Source organism: Puntigrus tetrazona, chromosome 7 (assembly GCF_018831695.1).
Source record: "Puntigrus tetrazona isolate hp1 chromosome 7, ASM1883169v1, whole genome shotgun sequence".
Classification (NCBI taxonomy): Eukaryota; Metazoa; Chordata; class Actinopteri; order Cypriniformes; family Cyprinidae; genus Puntigrus; species Puntigrus tetrazona.
The window spans coordinates 9396287-9415035 of record NC_056705.1 but is presented as its reverse complement, the minus strand read 5'-3'; the positions used below and the strand labels follow the sequence as shown (position 1 = coordinate 9415035).

Below are 18749 nucleotides of genomic sequence, written 5' to 3'. Positions count from 1 at the left end.
AAGCGGGCCGTTTCTATTCGGCCCGTTAAGCCAGAATAGCGCGTCGCGGGGACTATATGAAGCCAGCTGTTATCTGTCCCCACGCGGAGACCCATCTGCTCTCACCGGTGTCCTCCTCCCAGTAGTAATATCCTCTCATCTGTTGAGTGTGGCCCATCTTTTCCCTCTGAGCGGTCCTCACGAACACCCCGGTCTTCCTCGTCTCTTTGGTGAGGCGGTCGTGGACGTCGGAGATGATGGTGAACTCCGTGCCCTTAGGATAGCAGATGCCCACGTTCATCCAGTCGTGTCTGGAAAAGGAGAGCACGGGTATCGGCATCGATCGCTAGGGGGCGCAACAGTCCTGACGCTGAGGCAAGATGCTGTGCACTCTATCACATACAACGATCATCTTTGTTTTTTAAACGACGGATGTTAAGAAACGACTGTTCCTTGATTAGCCAAAAATCGCTCTCGTTCGAGACAAACAGGCAATCGGCGATTTAACAAAGCGCAACGGAAATAGTCGAAATAGTGGTGAAGATACGAAGAGGCGAACGAAGTAAAACAGTGCTTGAAGTATTTAAGTAAACGTTCAGAAACTAAACTATTCATTCAGAATTATACACATTAATTGCTGCCGTGATGTGATACATTAATAGTGATTATGTTGGGGTTTTACCGACAAGCTTATTTTTAATTAAATACAGCTGTACAGATTTTTTATTTTATTTTTTTGCCTAAATTAGTGTTCACATTTGATCCTTGTGAGCTCATTACGGCTACTTGAGTTATCCAGCCGAGAGCGGTGAGTAATTTCCATGATTTGCTGTTAATATTGTGGTTTGATTATAATTAATGGCATAGCGACAGGTCTATTAGGCTGCATTTACACCGAAGGCCTGGTATACATATTCAGACGACGCTAAAAATATTGGCTGGTGTTCCTAGCGCTCATCTAATCCGCCATTGGTTGGACGAGCAGAATGCCCCGCCCCAAATTCCTTATAGCTGTCTATTCATCCAGGGCTTTTATATAAGAACTGGGCGTGAGATGAGCTGGGGCGAAAGAGAAGGACAAATTTTCGTATTGAGTATGACTGTACAATACTACTGCTACTACTGATAAATATTATGAAAAATAATATTTTTATTTTATTATTTACGTTATACAGTTTGAAAACAAAACAATAAATATATTACTAAAATAGAACACTATAAAAATAGTATTATGAAAATAAATAAATAATAATAATAATAATAATAATAATAATAATAATAATAATAATAATAATAATAATAATTACTATCACTCCAAATAATTGTTTTATTTTATTTTTAATTTATTTTATTTTATTTTATTTTATCAATCAAGAAATACAAAACTATGGCAACAGTACTAAAAAATAAAAACAAGTACTTAATAATTAGTATTATTAATAGTAGCAATCATTATTAATAGCTCTAATGGAAAACTGTGACTATACTATAAAAGTATATATATATATATATATATATATATATATATATATATATATTTATTTATTTATTTATTTATTTATTTATATATATACCTATATATACATACATACATATATATTTTTATTATTATTTATTATATATGTGTGTATATTAATTAATTATAATATTATAATATATTAATTAAGATTGAATGAGTTGTCAGAAGCTTAGTACTGGAATGATGAAGTTACTTCTGATAATTGTATTTACGCTTCAATTAGTGAAGACTATCACGACGAACCTGTAAAACCACAAACTTTTGTCAGTCGCAGAGCATATTTTAGAAGTAATCAAAAAGCCAATGACAAAATTCCTGTTGGGTTTTAAAGTCGAGAGGAACGTGAACTTCTGGACTGGCCTACAAAACCCGTTCTCAGAGCAGCGCTCTTCTGCTGACCTGTTGAAGTTGATGAGCCAGATGGTGACCTCGGCGGGAGCACATCTGGTCCCAGTGAATGGTGTATCCTTTACCCAGCATGACCACGGGCTGGAACTGCTGGTAGTGGTTCCTCTTTCCCAGGCGCCCGACCATCTCCAGAGGCTTGTCTGGATACTCGTCTTTCACCAGCTTCATGTTCAGGTTGGCTGGGTTTTGAGTCTGGATATAAATCTGGAAAAAAAAAAAAAACCCTTGTTTGACTGATTGATTGCTTTTCTCTCCAGCTAATTTCAAAGAAGATTAAAGGCCCGTTCGCACCGAGGCCGATAACTGTAAAGATAACGCTAAAGACACGCTCCCAAAAGCTGTTCTCAATATTAAAAAGTGCCTCATTTATGGATTTTTAAAGAAGCGAGCTTCCGTGCGGTGGGTGCGTGACATCTCCGGCGAAAGAAAACATCCTGCAAAGTTTTTTTAATCTAAAGTGCGCGTGCACAAAGTTATTGTCTCTCGAAGAAAGAGTTGAATCACTGAAAAAGTCGTTTTTTAAAGCGAATCCCGAAGCTCGTCGTCAGCATGTTCCCGCCCTCTTGTTGGTCTTTGAGCGAACAAGCGCTATGAAAGTAGTGGTTTGCCTGGTAACGCCCGTGCGCAAAGCGGCACGGCGCGCTCGCCAGCGCCGCTTTATCGGCGTTACAGGCACGATGAAATGAAAGCGAGATCGGACAAATCGCAAAAATGAATCGCTGAGTGGATGCTTTGGGAGCACGTAAAATAAAAAGTAATGCATTTTACAAGACAATGAAATTGAGTTTGCGTGCATGTCAACCTGTTGTTGGGATCTCCCGAAACGAAATATGAATAACTTTCATTACCCATAAAAGGGTACAGCTATAACGATAAAGGCACGTGGAAACATTGGATTTTCTGACTGATGAATGCTAAAAACATCGACACGCATAATCAGAATCCGTCTTGCTAAAATTTAAAGTGACAGACCAGCATGCGCTGAGAATAAACATGCCATACCGTATCTTTATAGGTATTGTTCTTGTTGTGGCGGGGCTGACTTTGCGTAACCGGCCGGCTGAGCGGAGGCCACCGGTGACACCGAACATGGGTCGGACTCACCTGGGCGTAGCGCCCGCTGCAGATGGCAGCTCTCCAGTCAGGGATGTCAATGCAGTCGGGGTGTCTCAGAGCCAGTTGTCCTCTTTGACTAGGAAAGCACCGGGTATTCGCTCACAGAGCCGTCGATGTCGTGGAAAATGGTCGTCTTGTCGCCGTCCATCTCCATCCTGCTGAACCAGGGGCCCGGTTCCCCGAAGAACACTGTGCGAGGTGATCTAGAAAGGATTACAGGACGGGGCAAACATGGGAAATAATGTTTTTAAAACCAATAGCGGTAACAGTTTTATTCTGATTTGGACCAACAAAACTGCTTCTACATCTACATCTTAACCGGGAATATTTTACATGATCTATAAATAATATTTGCGCCTGCCCGTACCACTTAAAATTTGGAGTTTATTAATATTTATTTTCATATAAGTAAGCGTCTTATGCTCACCAAGGCTTCTAAAATACAGTAAAAACATCCAAGATGTAAAAAGTCTAAACCGTGCTGTAATGCAATTGAAAGCGTTGAACACGCCGATTAGCGATCAAGAAACATTTTTGAATAGCGAGGGTTTTCAATCAATAAATAAATAAAAATAAAATAAAGCATTTTGTCAGAATTATTCGATGAACCAAAACATTTTCACTATGTATTTAACGTAATCTTTTTAAAACATAAGCGCAGTTTGAAAAGATTCATTTCTATAAAAATGCAGCCGGCAGCAATTTTTAACAGGAGCGTATATTAAATTTGCCTTTTTGGAAATTCTGGTACATTGAACACACACACACACACACACAATTATTAGAATAATATTAGCTGTTAATATTTATTAAGTCCTGATAAGCCGTGTTTAAAACTCTCACACCTGTTATATACACCCTATATTTCCGTGGCAAGATGCAGTGTTGCTCTCAGCAACCATAAACCAAAAATTTCTTTTATGGCTTGACTTGTTTGGGATGCATGTATTCACGGCTCCTTGTTGTTTTCACGCACATATCAAAAGCAATGCCGTCTACTTTACTTGTGCGATTTATCTTCATAAGCGATGCTCACGATATCTCTACTGTCGCGCATTATGCACTGCCATACAATCCTAATCAGATTCCTGCTCTAGACTTTGCAGCCAATGAAGCCTCGTGCCACGACTATTGGAAGTGACAGGGAGGTGGAGGAGAGATGATTATAACCAGAGGAAGGACAACCTCTGTCAGCGAGAAAGAGCAGCTCTAAAATGTTATAATCTCTTTGACATCCCGCGCAAAATCAATCAGAGTTCCCGGAATAGCTCGGAGAACAGTGACCCCGTCCACCGTCGTTAGGCGGCACGAAAAGCGCCGACCACGCATTTTGTCCGCAAGTCGCAGAGGAAACGCTGCGAGGGCGGACGATGCGCGGACGCCCGCTCGCTTACCCGGCTTGCGTCGTCGAAGGTGATGTCGGTGGCGTTGTTGTTCGGGCAGCTCTGCCACGAGTTGTTCAGGCGGAAGCGAAGGCGCTGGTGTGCGGCCGTCCAGAAGCGATGAATTTGCGGAAGAGTGCAGTTCTGGGCGTTGATGGGTCCGTCGTAGATTTGCATTCCACGAATGGGAAGTCCCTGCAGGGCAGGCGGCGAGGACATCTGTGAGCTGCTTTTATGTATAATGATGCTTGTAATGAACAGCGGGGAGTTTAAAATATGAACAAAAATGACAAAAATCTACAGAGAAACTAGATGCACTACATTAAAAGGTCATTTTATTAATATTCATATGCTAGAGTTTATTAATGCAAATGTTTGAATTAGCCTGTAATGAATTTTTTTCTTATAATTTTAGAAGTTATTTATTTTTAACAAAATTATTTTATTTTTATTCCAGTTTTGTATTAGTTAAATTGTAGTCTATTTTTATTACTAGACAGTGATCAATCTAAGCTTTCATATAATATTTGCATTTGATTTGATTTTCAGCATTAATAAAAACATAATAACAGTGAATTGAATAACAAAAATATTGACTAATTGTTTATAAAATATTATTTTGCATTTATAATTTTTAACTTTAACTTTTATTTTTAATTTTTTTACGTGACTTTTTAGGTTCAGATTATTTGCATTTTAGTTGTATTTAATGCGTAGTACACTACTTCCAGTTAATAATTTTAGTGATTCAACATTAATTTTTGCCAAATATTTTTCCTGTAATATTTATAGATTTATTACAATTAACAAAACATTTTAACAAAATAATGACATTTCTACATTATTAATTAATTTGCCTTGACATAATTAAGATAACTTTTTATTATTATTATTATTATTATTATTATTATTATTATTATTATTATTATTATTATTATTTTTAAAAATACTACGACCTCCGTGAGGAAACAGTCCTAAGGAATGAAGTGTAATGCTCTTCTTACTATTTTCCTCCTCATTTTGAACAGCTATAACTTTCCGTCCCAGCGGTAGAAACTCGCCAAACTTGGCATGCATGAAGGGTCTGGGGTTAATTGCATTTTCTTTCATTTTGGGATAGATGGGATGTATGGTTGCCTAGCAACTAGCAGTTACATTTTCACTATTTCCAACATCCGCTGCCCAGCCTGAGCTTAAAATTTCACAGTTCTTCTCACGATGCGATGCATTTTCCCAAAGGACCCATACGGTTCGTCCTGCAAGTCGTGTGATCCCTGTTTTCTATTCATCAACTGCTTATGAATTTACAAATTGCAATAACCACAAAATTGCAACTTTGTTTGAAATCAATTGTTTTCATGCGACTCTTTAAAATGTGTCTAACTCTTTTAACAAACAACGGTTCTTTTAACAGAACAATTCTAATGACAACTGATGGCTGAATTGTCAAATTAAAGCTCTTTCACGCAATCTAAAAAGTAATGCTTGAAGCCTAAAGAAGGCACCTGACACTTTTAGAGAGAAAGAAAGAGGCTTTTCAGTTTGACTCTCATGGGTGCAATAAAGATGGCAGTAAAGGTGTTTTATCGTTCAATTTTTGGTACACATCCATGCAAAATCAGCATTTTCTATAGGAGCGGAAGACAGAGAATATAAAGTGACAGGTGCTGAGCTGCAATATTACAGATGAAAGTCAAGCACATGAAATCCTCAAGCCCTGTCAGGTATAAAGGAGTCTAGAGATAAATTGCTCTGAGGCGTCAGAAACTTTGGATTGATTTCTTCCCAATTGTAAACACAAAACTTCGCTAAAGCGTATTTCGTCTTTACAGCAGTTTCCTCCGCTGGCTGGATTCCACTAATTGTGGCTTGCAGCAATATTTATTTTAAGCTATTTAGTTTACTGCAGGTGTAACAGAAAGCGCACCTCCACCTTCAGTCAGCGTGAAGCGGCGCTGACTTTCTCAATGGAGCGGTTCTCGAAAAAGAACATTTAGTCACCCTCAGGCCATCCAGAATGTAGATGGGGTTATTGTTTTTTCCATCGGATCTGGAGAAATTTTGCATTACTTGCTCACCAATGGATAAACTGCAGCGGATGGGTGCCATCGGAAAAGTCCTACGGTCCTTCAGTTAACATTGTACTTGTGTATTATTGTGATGTTTCATCAGCTATTTCAGTGACACCCATTCACTGCTGAGCAAGCGACATAATGCTAAATTTCACCAAATCTGTTCAGATGAAGAACAAACTACACCTTGAATGGACCGACAGTGAAAAATACATCAGACATTTTTAGGTGAACTATTCCTTAAATACAAATTCATGGTCTCATTTCGAAGAAAAAACAACACTTTATTCCTTTTTGACTGACGTTACGATGTCCTGAAGCAATCAATTCCTCATGGATAAAATCTAGAGAGGTGGATAAAAAAATGGCTTAAAGCACCGTTAAGGCGTTTCTGGGAAAAAAAAGCCGGCATTAATGGGTCAGAAGTCAAAACCAAGGTCGGTGTGATTTTTCTCTTTGCAAGGCCATTGAATCGAACAAGCGTCTCCCTGAAACCTTGGCGCGCTTTTTCACGTCATTCTCAAGCGCTTTCAATAGTGTTTTCAAGTGCAAAAACAAGATAAGCGGCAAACCGGCGTTCATGACACTCACACTCCTCGGGGCAGAGACCTGCCGAGATGATCGGGAGCCACCGGGCCCCAGGATTGATCGTTGAGTCGGGCATCCCTCTGTTCCGCTCTCTCCCAAACAAACAGAGTTCTTCACCTCCTGGCAGGAGCCGTCGGTAAATCCGGGAAGAGTTCCTCCGCTGCGCCACGAACACAGAAGCACAAAGTGAGAAGAAAAAAAAAAAAAAAAATGCGAATCCACACCTTTTGAGAATATACACCACGTCTCTGCTGCGTTCTCACCAATAAATTACTTTCACATTTCCACAAAAGCCCCGACTCCTTCCCTGCGTCTTAAGAAGCCTCCCATATAAGGCATTTTCCAATTACAGGCACTACGCCCTGCGCGTAATGAATTCAGCAAATATGAACACATTTCATTTTAGACTGCTGAAATGTGTGCAAAGAAAATAATAGAATAAAGGGAAAATGGTGATTAGCGGGGTTTACCTGGCGAAGTCAGGCCGATTCCATTATCAGCGAACCTGCGTAATTAAGATGAAGAAACACGTCAATGCTGACGGCGTGCCATGCGCACGGACTCAACACGCATGACTGAAGTCAAAAATCGGTGACAGAGACACTCGGCGGAATGAGTTTATTTAACAACTGCAGCTATTTCGCGAAGCTCTGCTGCAACCCACATGAGCATATCATTTTATTTTAAGCATGTAGTGCATTAAATCATACGTTTAACGAAGCCCTTGGTGCACATTGAATTTAGTAAGTGCTATTTCAGACATGCTGAGCTCATATAAGCATAAATGCTCATGTTAGGAAATGTAGCATAAAATGTCACACAATGGCAGAAATATCACAAAAAAAAATTAAGAATAAATTCTGTCTAGGATTTAAATGAACAAAACAAAAACAAAGCATGCTTAAAAGATGTCAACATTTACATAATTACACACACATATATATATATATATATATACACACACACACATATATATATATATATATATATATATATATATATATATACTTACACACACACACACACACACATACATATATATATATATATATATATATATATATATATATATATATATATATATATATGTATATATGCTTAAAAGATGTCGACATTTACATAATTACAGTAGTGAATCATTAAAAATTTAAATTAAAATAAAATTATATACATATATATATATATATATATATATATATATATATATATATATATATATATATATATATATATAAATAATTACATCAATCAGCCAAAAGCAAACCAAATAAAAAAACAGGCCTTAAAGGTGTCCAGAATCTCATAATTATCAGTGAGAAATTTCATATTGAAGTAAATTGAACTCAAATACAGTCAAATAAATAAAGCTTACTGGCAATCGTCCAGCCAAACGTCTCCTCCTCTCAGCCATGCACCATGATCCTGGTTCTTGTAGGCCACAAAATGGTGAACTAGAGCAGAGACCCGTGGTTTGAAGGGGTCTGCGTCCTGGTGCGGGCTGTACCTGCCACAGGAAAGCTCAGGATGAACTCAAATTACAGCGATGCTATTATTTAAGCTGATCTCTGTGTTTGCCAAAGATGGAGTGCATTATCTTCAGAAGACTTGAAATACAGCAGCCAACATTTGAAGTGGATCAAAGACGTCCTAAGACAAGAACAGGTATTGTTTTGGCATTTTTAATGAAAAGTTTGAAGTCAATATGCACTACTTCTGCAAAATTTTGCAAGTTTTGTCGTTTCGGAGCAGGACCAGGAAGTGCAAATGCTGACCTCGCTCTCCTCTGAGGAAGGTAGGGTCTCTTGTCCTTAGCATTAGCCTCGATTCGTCTTTACTCCGTGATCGAGGATCATCCCGCCTACCAAAATACATAAACATCAAAATATGAAAAACTAGACCTCATTCATCAGTGCTTTATTTTAACATAACAGCGGAGTATCATGCAACATCCCTACTAAAATACTGACATACACAGCGTTCTGCTCGCTCTTCTATTATAAGCGTTACGCAGAATTTCATAAGCTCATATTAATTAAGAGAATATATTAAGATAATAAATTAACTTAATACTCAAAATTAACTAAGAAAGCAAAATTCTTAAAAAAAAATTGATTTGTTTTTCCATTTTATTCACTCAAGGAAGCCTTAAATTGATCTAAAAAGTGAGGTTTTAAAATAAATTATGTACACTTTCTATTATTTAAAAAAATATTTAGCTGCATTTGTTTAAAAGTTACAGTATTTATAACGCTTTACCAAAATATTAGCATACTTAAAATTAATTCTGCTCTTTTGAATATCTGTTCATCAGAAAATCCTAAAAAAAAATGTCGTTTCCACAAAAAAATTAAGCACAATTGCTTTGTTAACATTGAGAATATGAATATTTCTTGAGCAGCAATCAGCATATTAAAATGATTTCTTCTTAAGATAATTCAGCGTTTCATCTCGAAATATATCACATTTTAAAAACGTATTCAAATGAAAAAGGTTTTATATTATTTCTACAATTTTACTGTGTTTTGATCAGCCTCGGAGAGAGGAGAGTTTTTGAAACCGTTACAAAAAATTACCAATCTTTATTTTCCCCTAAAACAAAACTTTTAAAAAATATTCAAAAAAGCCTAAGTGTCCTGACTGTAAAAGCTTGGTGTCTTAAAGATAAGTTGCACTGTACTGCGGAGCGGTGCTGCTGTATTTCAGCCCGCAAAGACACCAACCCTGGATTCCCCCAGCCCTTAAATCACGTTTTATTAAAAGGCTAAGTAGCTCAAAATGAGTTATATTTCAATTACGGTGGCACACTGAGAATAGCCGCCATAGATTACGGCGGGAGGCGAAAGCGTTCGCCCGCTTCCTCTTTTTGAACAACAAGCTCATCAATCTCAAGCATCGCTACCTTTTAATGCTGTACACAAAGAAGCGGCATAGCGGCCAGTATCTCAGGTGCCATGGCCCACTTTCATTCCACGACACACACACACACACACTCACACTCACCCTGTAATTGGAATAAGCTCTCTGTTATTAATGAACAGCCCCATGGGTGTATGTTAGGACTTGCCGAGAAGTACATGCCCTCTGATGGACCGGTGGGGACGTGGTGGAAAATGAACCAGAATCCTGTTTCCTGCAAGACCGCACACACACACACACACACACACAGATATTACATGTACGGAGGCGGTGCTAATGGGCGTCTAATGACACAAAATGCATTGAGAATGAGCTCACAGCGGTATATAAAAAAAATATCGAAGCTAAGCAGCGCGCGCGCAGCTGTATGATCCATAGCAAATAAGCATGGTAGGTGGAAAGGAGCCACCGAGAGATACCGTGGCACCATTAATCAGAGAGGCATCGCTGTGGTAACAAGACCCTAACCTGCCGGATCGGCCAGCTTACAGTTGATAGAGATTGTTATTGGGGTTAGCCATCCAGAAGGTGGAGGTGGCGCTGAGAAAGAGAGACGCTGATTAGACTCCTCTGGCCGCCCACAAACACAAACAAACCACGGCTGACATTTAGCACATGTCCATTCTTAACCTCATCACGAAGCAGATTAATACTGGCTTTGCTCTAACTGCGTGTGGAGAAAACACATGAGAGATGAGTCCTTTTTCAGCGAGCCATTTTGTATTATTGACAGGAAAACAAAATTGGTCGTGAAGCATGACAGCTGGTCTAAAGTGGTCCTTGCCAGTAATGAGCTGGTTTAATCCGGTCATGACCAACTAAACATCAACAAACCTATCTATCTATCTATCTATCTATCTATCTATCTATCTATCTATCTATCTATCTATCTATCTATCCTCTCTGCCTATCTATCTATCTATCTATCTATCTATCTATCTATCTATCTATCTATCTATCTATCTATCTATCTATCTATCCTATCTATCTATCTGCTATCTATCTATCTGCCTATCCCTCTGCCTATCTATCCTATCTATCTATCTATCTATCTATCTATCTATCTATCTATCTATCTATCTATCTATCTATCTATCTATCCCTCTGCTATCTATCTATCTATATCTATCTATCTATCTATCTATCTATCTATCTATCCCTATCTATCTATCTATCTATCTATCTATCTATCCCTCTGCTTATCTATCTATCTATCTATCTATCTATCTATCTATCTATCTATCTATCTATCTATCTATCTATCTATCTATATCTACCTATCTATCATATCTATCTCTATGATGCTTGATATGAAATGAGTATGCAAAATCTCACTGCAGTATTTTAATAGGAGACTTAATCACAAAGGACCAAAAGTGGTGATATTCCAGTATCTCTGTGGCGTCTTCGTCTATAATTCAAAGCTGTGACTTGAAAGCCGTCTCTCTATCGATCTAATTTCAATCTGAAAGGTGCGCGTTCATACAATATATATGAGAGCAATTAGCAATTTAATGCAATTTAACGCCCTAACGATTTGGAAGCGGTTCATTCCACATGCTGCATGAGCGGTCATAGCGCACCAAAAGGTGTTTGTGTGAAGATAAACATCCGGCGTGGGGAAAAAAGGCATCTGTTGCCCGTTTACCTGTTTGCGTCGCATCGGTCCCATTCTTAAGGCAGCGTAACTAGACATAGTCAAAAATGAAGGATTCGTTTCCATAAGCATTCACCTCATCCTAACAGCGCTGCGTAACCGCACTTCAAAGCAATCCCCAGCTGCCGGCAATCCTGCGGTACATTTCATTAAACATATTTACTGTCAGCACCAAACCCCAGTTTTCCCAAGCGAGACAGTTTCACTGCCCAGAGTTTAGCAGGCCTTCTTAATGTGGTGATGTTGTTATTTTAATTGTAAAGATTATCCGAGGTTCTGAGAATGCGGGTGCATCTTAGGATAAAAGTCGTTACACAATAATAATGAGCTCGAGTGAGCTTGATCATCAGTCTGCGACCGCATCGGTTGTGTTGTTGCTTCTTAAGAGGAAGCCTTGATTAAAGAATACCAGCGAGTGAAAACAACTAAAAAGGGTTTGTCAGGGGCGCGAGTCAAGCAGAAGCGCAGCTAGTATAATGATGATGATGGCGTGGCGTCTCTTAATGATACAAAAAAAATTAGAGCTGCATGACAGCCATATTGCAATTAGTTTGACAAATACTGGAAAAGCGTTTTCGAACAGCAATGTGACAATTGAACATTTCATTGCTTCGACACATAAAAGCAGAATTTTTTTTGCTACAAGAATAAAATAGAAACCAAACTAGGGTTGGTTTCGTCGGTTTATGCTAGTTGAGTACAGTCGTTTAGTTCTATGAGGTCAGCCGTTAGTTCATTTATATATTAGTATATATTTATGTATATGCAGCATATGCAAACATATACATAAATTAATCAATAAAAAAAGGAGTTCTTATCATTAGCGCTAAAAGTGCTCAAAACATTTGTTAACTGAACTGGCTTGAGAAGCTGAAATAAACTAAAATATAAATATTAGATAAAAATGCCAACATTTAAAAATGTAGTTTCAAGCACAAGAATCCGAAAATCACTCTACTAAATAATAAAAAACTACATAAATAAATATACAATTATTATTATCATTAAAATACAAATTATGATACATATATCGTAAACATAAATTCTGAAACCATTTAAAAAATACAAAAAATAATTTTTAAAATGACAATTCTATAAAATACATATTATATATATATATATATATATATATATATATATATATATATATATATATATATATATATAAAGTAGATCAAATTTCATTAAATTTGTCTTAAACCCAAAACAATATCTGTTCTTGTCTTGTGTGTTTTTGATCTTAAAACTGGCAAAAAAAAAAAAATAAACTAAATAAATAAATAAATAATACAATTATTATTATCATTAAAATACAAATTATGATACATATATAAAAGTAAACATAAAATTCTGAAACTATTTAAAAAAATACAAAAATAATTTTTAAATTGACAATTCTATAAAATACATATTATATATATATATATATATATATATATATATATATATATATATATATATATATATATATATATATATATATAAAGTAGATCAAATTTCATTAAATTTGTCTTAAACTAAAACAATATCTGTTCTTGTCTTGTGTGTTTTGATCTTAAAACTGGCAAAAGGCCATAAAGTAGACTTTCTTACTTCTTTCTTTTAATTTTGGGCGACATATTCTCGAGGTAAAATCATCCACACCACTGAGTGAAGCGTTACCTGCAGTCCTGGCGTGGTTTGGCCCCGCATATCCAGGATAAGCTCCGTTGGTTATATCACGGCACATCTTGCTGTCTCTGTCGGATGGCAGGAGTGTGCTCGCCTTCACCAGTGAACCCAGACAATGGTCGAGCGTGTTTCTCTCCTCCGGCCCGTCCTCAGTGAAGAAGCGGTGTCCTAAAGCATCATAGCCCACAACATCCTTCACCTAGCGAGAAATTAGAAAACAGAAGATGAGTTTTTTTAGCAACTGTCCTCATCATTTACTGCTCAAATCGATCAGAATCAAAATGTAAAAAAAGACAATGTTAAGTCTGTTAAAATGGTTTTAAATATACATGACAAGTCCTATTGACTAATTTTACGCTGCTTTTTGATGCTTGATAGTTTAAGTCCACAGAGCTTTGATATCCATCCGACAGCTTCTTTTGCATGTCACAGAAGAAATGAATCAGGATCAAAAATGGAAGCAGAGGGTTTTAGCCTGTGAATATTTCTCATGAAAAATGGCATAAAATACAGAGCAAATGGAGCATTATTGACTAGTTTTGGACTGTATTTTCAAGCTCAATAGTTTAAATCCCCATCCATAAAAGTTTGGACATCGTGAGAAAGGACATGGAGGTGAGAACAAAAGCGACAGAATTCTTATATTTTATATTCGGTCATATAATGCTTATATTAAATCATGGCTACTTTATTCTGAAGTACAAATTAAAACAACCTTGCATGAATAGTGAAATCTGAACTTGAAGAATACTCCAAATTACTCAAAATTAATCAGAATCAAAAAAGTAAGCAAAGAAATTGAATATTCTCAGTGAAAAACAGCTTACTTAAAATTAACCGTCACCAGTGCTTTGCAGCCATTACTGCTTTCTAATTGTTTGTGATTTTTTTATTTTCTGAGCCAAATAAATATCAAAATGTATTCCCCTAGTTTTTACTAAAGTGCCCAGACAAGTGTTATTCCTGAAACAATCTTGTCAGGATATTTACAACAAAAATCAATTTCTGACATATTAAAGGAATTAATTACTTTACAAATACTAACTTACATTTTAAAATATCTAAGAGTTTATACATCTGTCAGTAGATTTTTCACTCATTTTAATAACTTTTAATATGTTCCTTATTCTTTATATGTTTAATACGTTACAAGTGAGAATAAGCCGTTGTTTGAAGGATTTTACATAAATGAAACGACAATGTTATTTCAGCCAAATTTTACTTTGTCTACGGTTAAAAATTTATTTTGATGCAAATTTGGAACAACTATTTATATTCTGGGTTAGATTTTCCTCTTGCCGTTTTAAGCTAAAACAGAAATAAATAATAATAAAGAAGTATTTTATTAGCATACATTTTACATTTCTAAATTTCTATATCTTTTGTTTTAAATGTGTTTCCTTGATAATAAATGAAGCTTCTATATTAGCATATTCAAGATTCACAACAGTTTAGAACTGTAAAATTTTGTTTCAAGTTTGTAGCAAAGTAATTAACAGTCAATAAATGGATCAATAATATAATTTAACATAAAAAATCCCAAACATATTACATACATCCAAACCAACATGGTTTGTGTAAGGTTTGTTTAGGCATGAAGGTGAAGTAAACCATGCAAAAATTTTCGTATTAGCGTAGATGACAACCAACATAAACCGGCGCAAAGCCAGTACAAGGTGTTTCCCATAAAAACACCTGCTGTCAATACGAATTTCTGAGAAGCAGCCTCAGCAGCTGAAGCGCTGCTACACTTATCGACACGACGCTGATGGAAACATCATCTCTGCTCTGTAGTGCTGGCTTAAACAACGGTTTTCGGGAATGAAAGCAATTCCATTAATCCCTTCAAATGAGTGAATTGTAAACTTCTACCCCAGTATGTGATACAACTACTTAACAGACGAAGAACATTTAGCCCCAGCATTAAGCGCATTACAGAGCCAACCTCGATCAAAGAGTCGTCGGCGATCAGGGCTCTGGTGGTGCATCCTCCGCTGGCTCGAAATACAAAACAAGCACGCGCCGTCACGGCCGAATTTCTTAGCGGCCGATACCGTAACCTTTCACCTGCCGTCTCCTGTGAAGAAAATAAATCGACTACGAGGCGGCGCTCAGCGTCTTTTGAAGGGTTTGGCTCAGCAGCTCGCGCTAGAAACAGGGCGGGCCAGCGCGACAAGCTGCAGATTCATTCATTCCGTCGAGCTCACGACCAATCCATATTTCATTCTTCGATCGAGTCAAAAAAGCCAGTACTCTTTCGGCTCGCTATGATGCAAACAATACTGAATGTTATCAGTGTCTGCAAAACAGCTGGATAACCGTTACCAAGTGTGAAGAGAAAGCCTAACCTGTCAATTGCAAGGTTTTGGACTAGATGATTGGTTCCGCTACTTGCCTGTTTTCAATCCCTTCGCTTTGGAGGGTGAAGTTCTCATGAAGATGGAAAGTTGATGTGGTCTGTCAATCAAAAAATCAGACTAGATGATTGACAGCTAGGAATCTAAGAACAGAAGCACTCTCCCAGGAAGGCATTCAGCCATAATGATTTTGACACTTCACCCTTTCCAGGCTTTAACGCTTTAAACGCCTGTCTTAAACTATCACGTCTTGAATTTACATAAAATGGTTACCAACAAGCCTAAGAAATAAATTGTTTGGGCGTACGTATTCACTGCGTTGTGTATGAATGCGAATGCTTGCGAGTAAAGGCATTGATACTGATCAATATATTTTTAGATACAATTTAGATAATTAAATAAAACAATTTTCAAAATATGCTTGTTTTAAGGTTCACGTTTTACTTTTTAATGTAAATTTGTCTTTCGTTTTAAGTAGGTTTGAATCGTATGTGAATCCATACACCCATATTGTTAAAAAGTGCTGCCCTATTATGGATTTTGTTTATTAAATGAGCTACAGTACAGTGTGTAGCACCTGACTCTAAGTAAATGAAGACATCTTGCGAAGTTTTAAATCTCAAAGTGCACACGTGTATAAAATGGTGTCTCTCAAAAAAAGAGTTGACTCTGAATCATTGGGGAGTGGTCGTTTTAAAGTAAGTCCCAATCCGTTTCATGTTGAGGTCTATGTAGCGTTAGCGTATTGCCACATAGCTTTTTTGGTCTTAATGAAAATGTAAATTCATTCTTTACACCTAGAGTGGCACTTTTATGGGCAGGTCAAAGCTCACAAACACCGCTTTAAATTAAATTTGATTTAATTAGATTGTTATCTCCATTTGCAAGCTGTTACTAGATTAAACACTATGTGTTGCTGGGTTACAAAACCTCATTCAGGATTCATTGTCTGAAAAAGTCTTATTATCTTATGTTGTAACTACTCATGCTGCATGTTGTTTTATGGATATTTTTATTGTTTCAGTGAATTTTGAGTAAATATTGTACTGTCGTCTATATGACACTAGAGTGTTAGGAAGTAATAATAAATAAAAGGATTCCATTCTATAAATGAAGTCAATGCTGCAGCAGAGACTGGTCCATGGATGTCCTCTGTGTGTCCCCAAACTCACCAGCAGGCACGTTGGGTGTGCACCGTGGACAGTGGCCTTATGGAGAAAGGTTTGATGAATGGACAGGTCCCTTCACATAAGTTGGCGGTCATAGCCTCCCTTCTCATCCACGTCCCCGTTCATATGGGTAGACCGGGTAGTGACCATAGACACTAGCCCATGTGTTTGCTCACCCCCTTCCACATGCAAGCTGGAAGCTCTCGTTCTGCCTGAAAAATAAAACTATAAAATATGCCTCTTTTGTGCTGTGCAAACTCTAATAGTGATATTTTGGCATTTAATACTATATTTATATCTGTCTTCAGGTGCTTATGAATATGTGTACGTTTTTAACATGTAATAATATCACTTCTCCACAATTTGGACGACTTTGTGCAATTCTGAGTTCTTCTGAGTAAATTGCAAAAAAGAATTCTACATTGAACTACATCGCGTGGGATAAAAATGTTGTAATAACCTTTTTTATTCAGTTACGAAAATAGAAAAAGCAGGAGTGAACAGAAACAAACTCAAGTTTGAAGAGAAAAAGTCATTACTCGGAATAAAAATAGTAGGATTGCAAAATGTAAAATCAGAATTTCAGAAAGCAAACAGAATTGCAGAAAAAAATCAGGAATTTTGATTTTAAAAATTGCAGTTATATTTTCTTTTATTCTGTGGCAAAGTTTTTTGTTCATATATATATGACTATTATCTGACCTCAAAACACAGTATTAAAACATTCATTAAAAATCATAAAAGTATTTATTAAATTAATTAAATAAAAATCACCTGGAGATAAGTTTTACAAGAAAACTATTTCTATTTCTGGTTCTACATCAACTTTTCAAATGTTTTGGGACAAATAAATTAATAAATAATTATTTTTCAAATACTTTCCATTTTTTGTTCTTTTTCCAAATAAATAAAAATAAAATGTTTAGAATCCCTGAAGCTCAAGGAACAAATGGTTCCATTCTATTAATTACTGTACTAATAGCACAGCTGATTCGATCACAAGAGGTCTAGGGTCTCATAAGTGGTATTATATGGAAATCAATCTGAACCATGGAATCTAGATGAAAAAGAACATCAAAGTGAAAGTAAATATCATAACCACATCTTTCTGAATGAGATTTATTTCACACAACCAGTCTGTGTGAGTATATATGCAGGGGTTAGAGGAAATAAAGTGTCAACAAGATTGATTTTCTCTTCTCTAGATTCTCGCATTGTTTGACAAGAATGTTAGCTCTCAGATTTCCCGGCTGCCTTTTTGTGACCAACCTATCAGATTGTTTCCAAGTCAAAGGGCGTGAAATATGTTGCACGTCATATCTGCGGGCTTAGCGGTAGAATGCGGTAAGTGCAAGATGATTTGACGTTTCCCAGGGAAGGTGGCAAGCTTGGCTCCAATTAATGTCTTTTCATCTTTAAGATGAAGCAAATGTCACGGTTTCACCACGACTACTTGACATTTCTCTTAATGTTTCATAAATTAGATTAGCTGCCTGGCAAATATCAAGAGAATGTGACAGTATTTTGACACTCAGGAGGAGATTTTCTGACCTCCTTGTAATTACGTATAAATTCACACAAATCCGAATTAGAGTGTTGGCGTGTGTCATTGGGTTCATTGCTATAAAACAAGCTTGAGTGGCGTTTATTCAAAATGGGCGTCTGCAGTAAAGAGCATTTTGCATTGGATATGGTAGACCCAAGCCCCAGCGGATGCAGCTCATTCATTAAATTGTGCTGCGTTCCAAGTAAATAATTAAACCATTTCATGGGCCGTCACTTGTACATTTTGGTTGTCAAAGTCGTTTGATCTCATATGATTCTAAATGTAAGGGCCTGCAATAATGTGGATTTGACCAGCGTGGCGCCAGTAGAGCAAGATTGGGATCACGACTGGGACCAGCCTAACCAGCAG

General features: G+C 36.9%; 1 pseudogene; it reads right to left on the bottom strand.

Moving 5' to 3' along the window:
- Window positions 1–16960, bottom strand: part of LOC122347886 — a 26190-nt pseudogene extending 9230 nt beyond the window's left edge.
- Between the last annotated feature and the right edge of the window lie 1789 nt (window positions 16961–18749).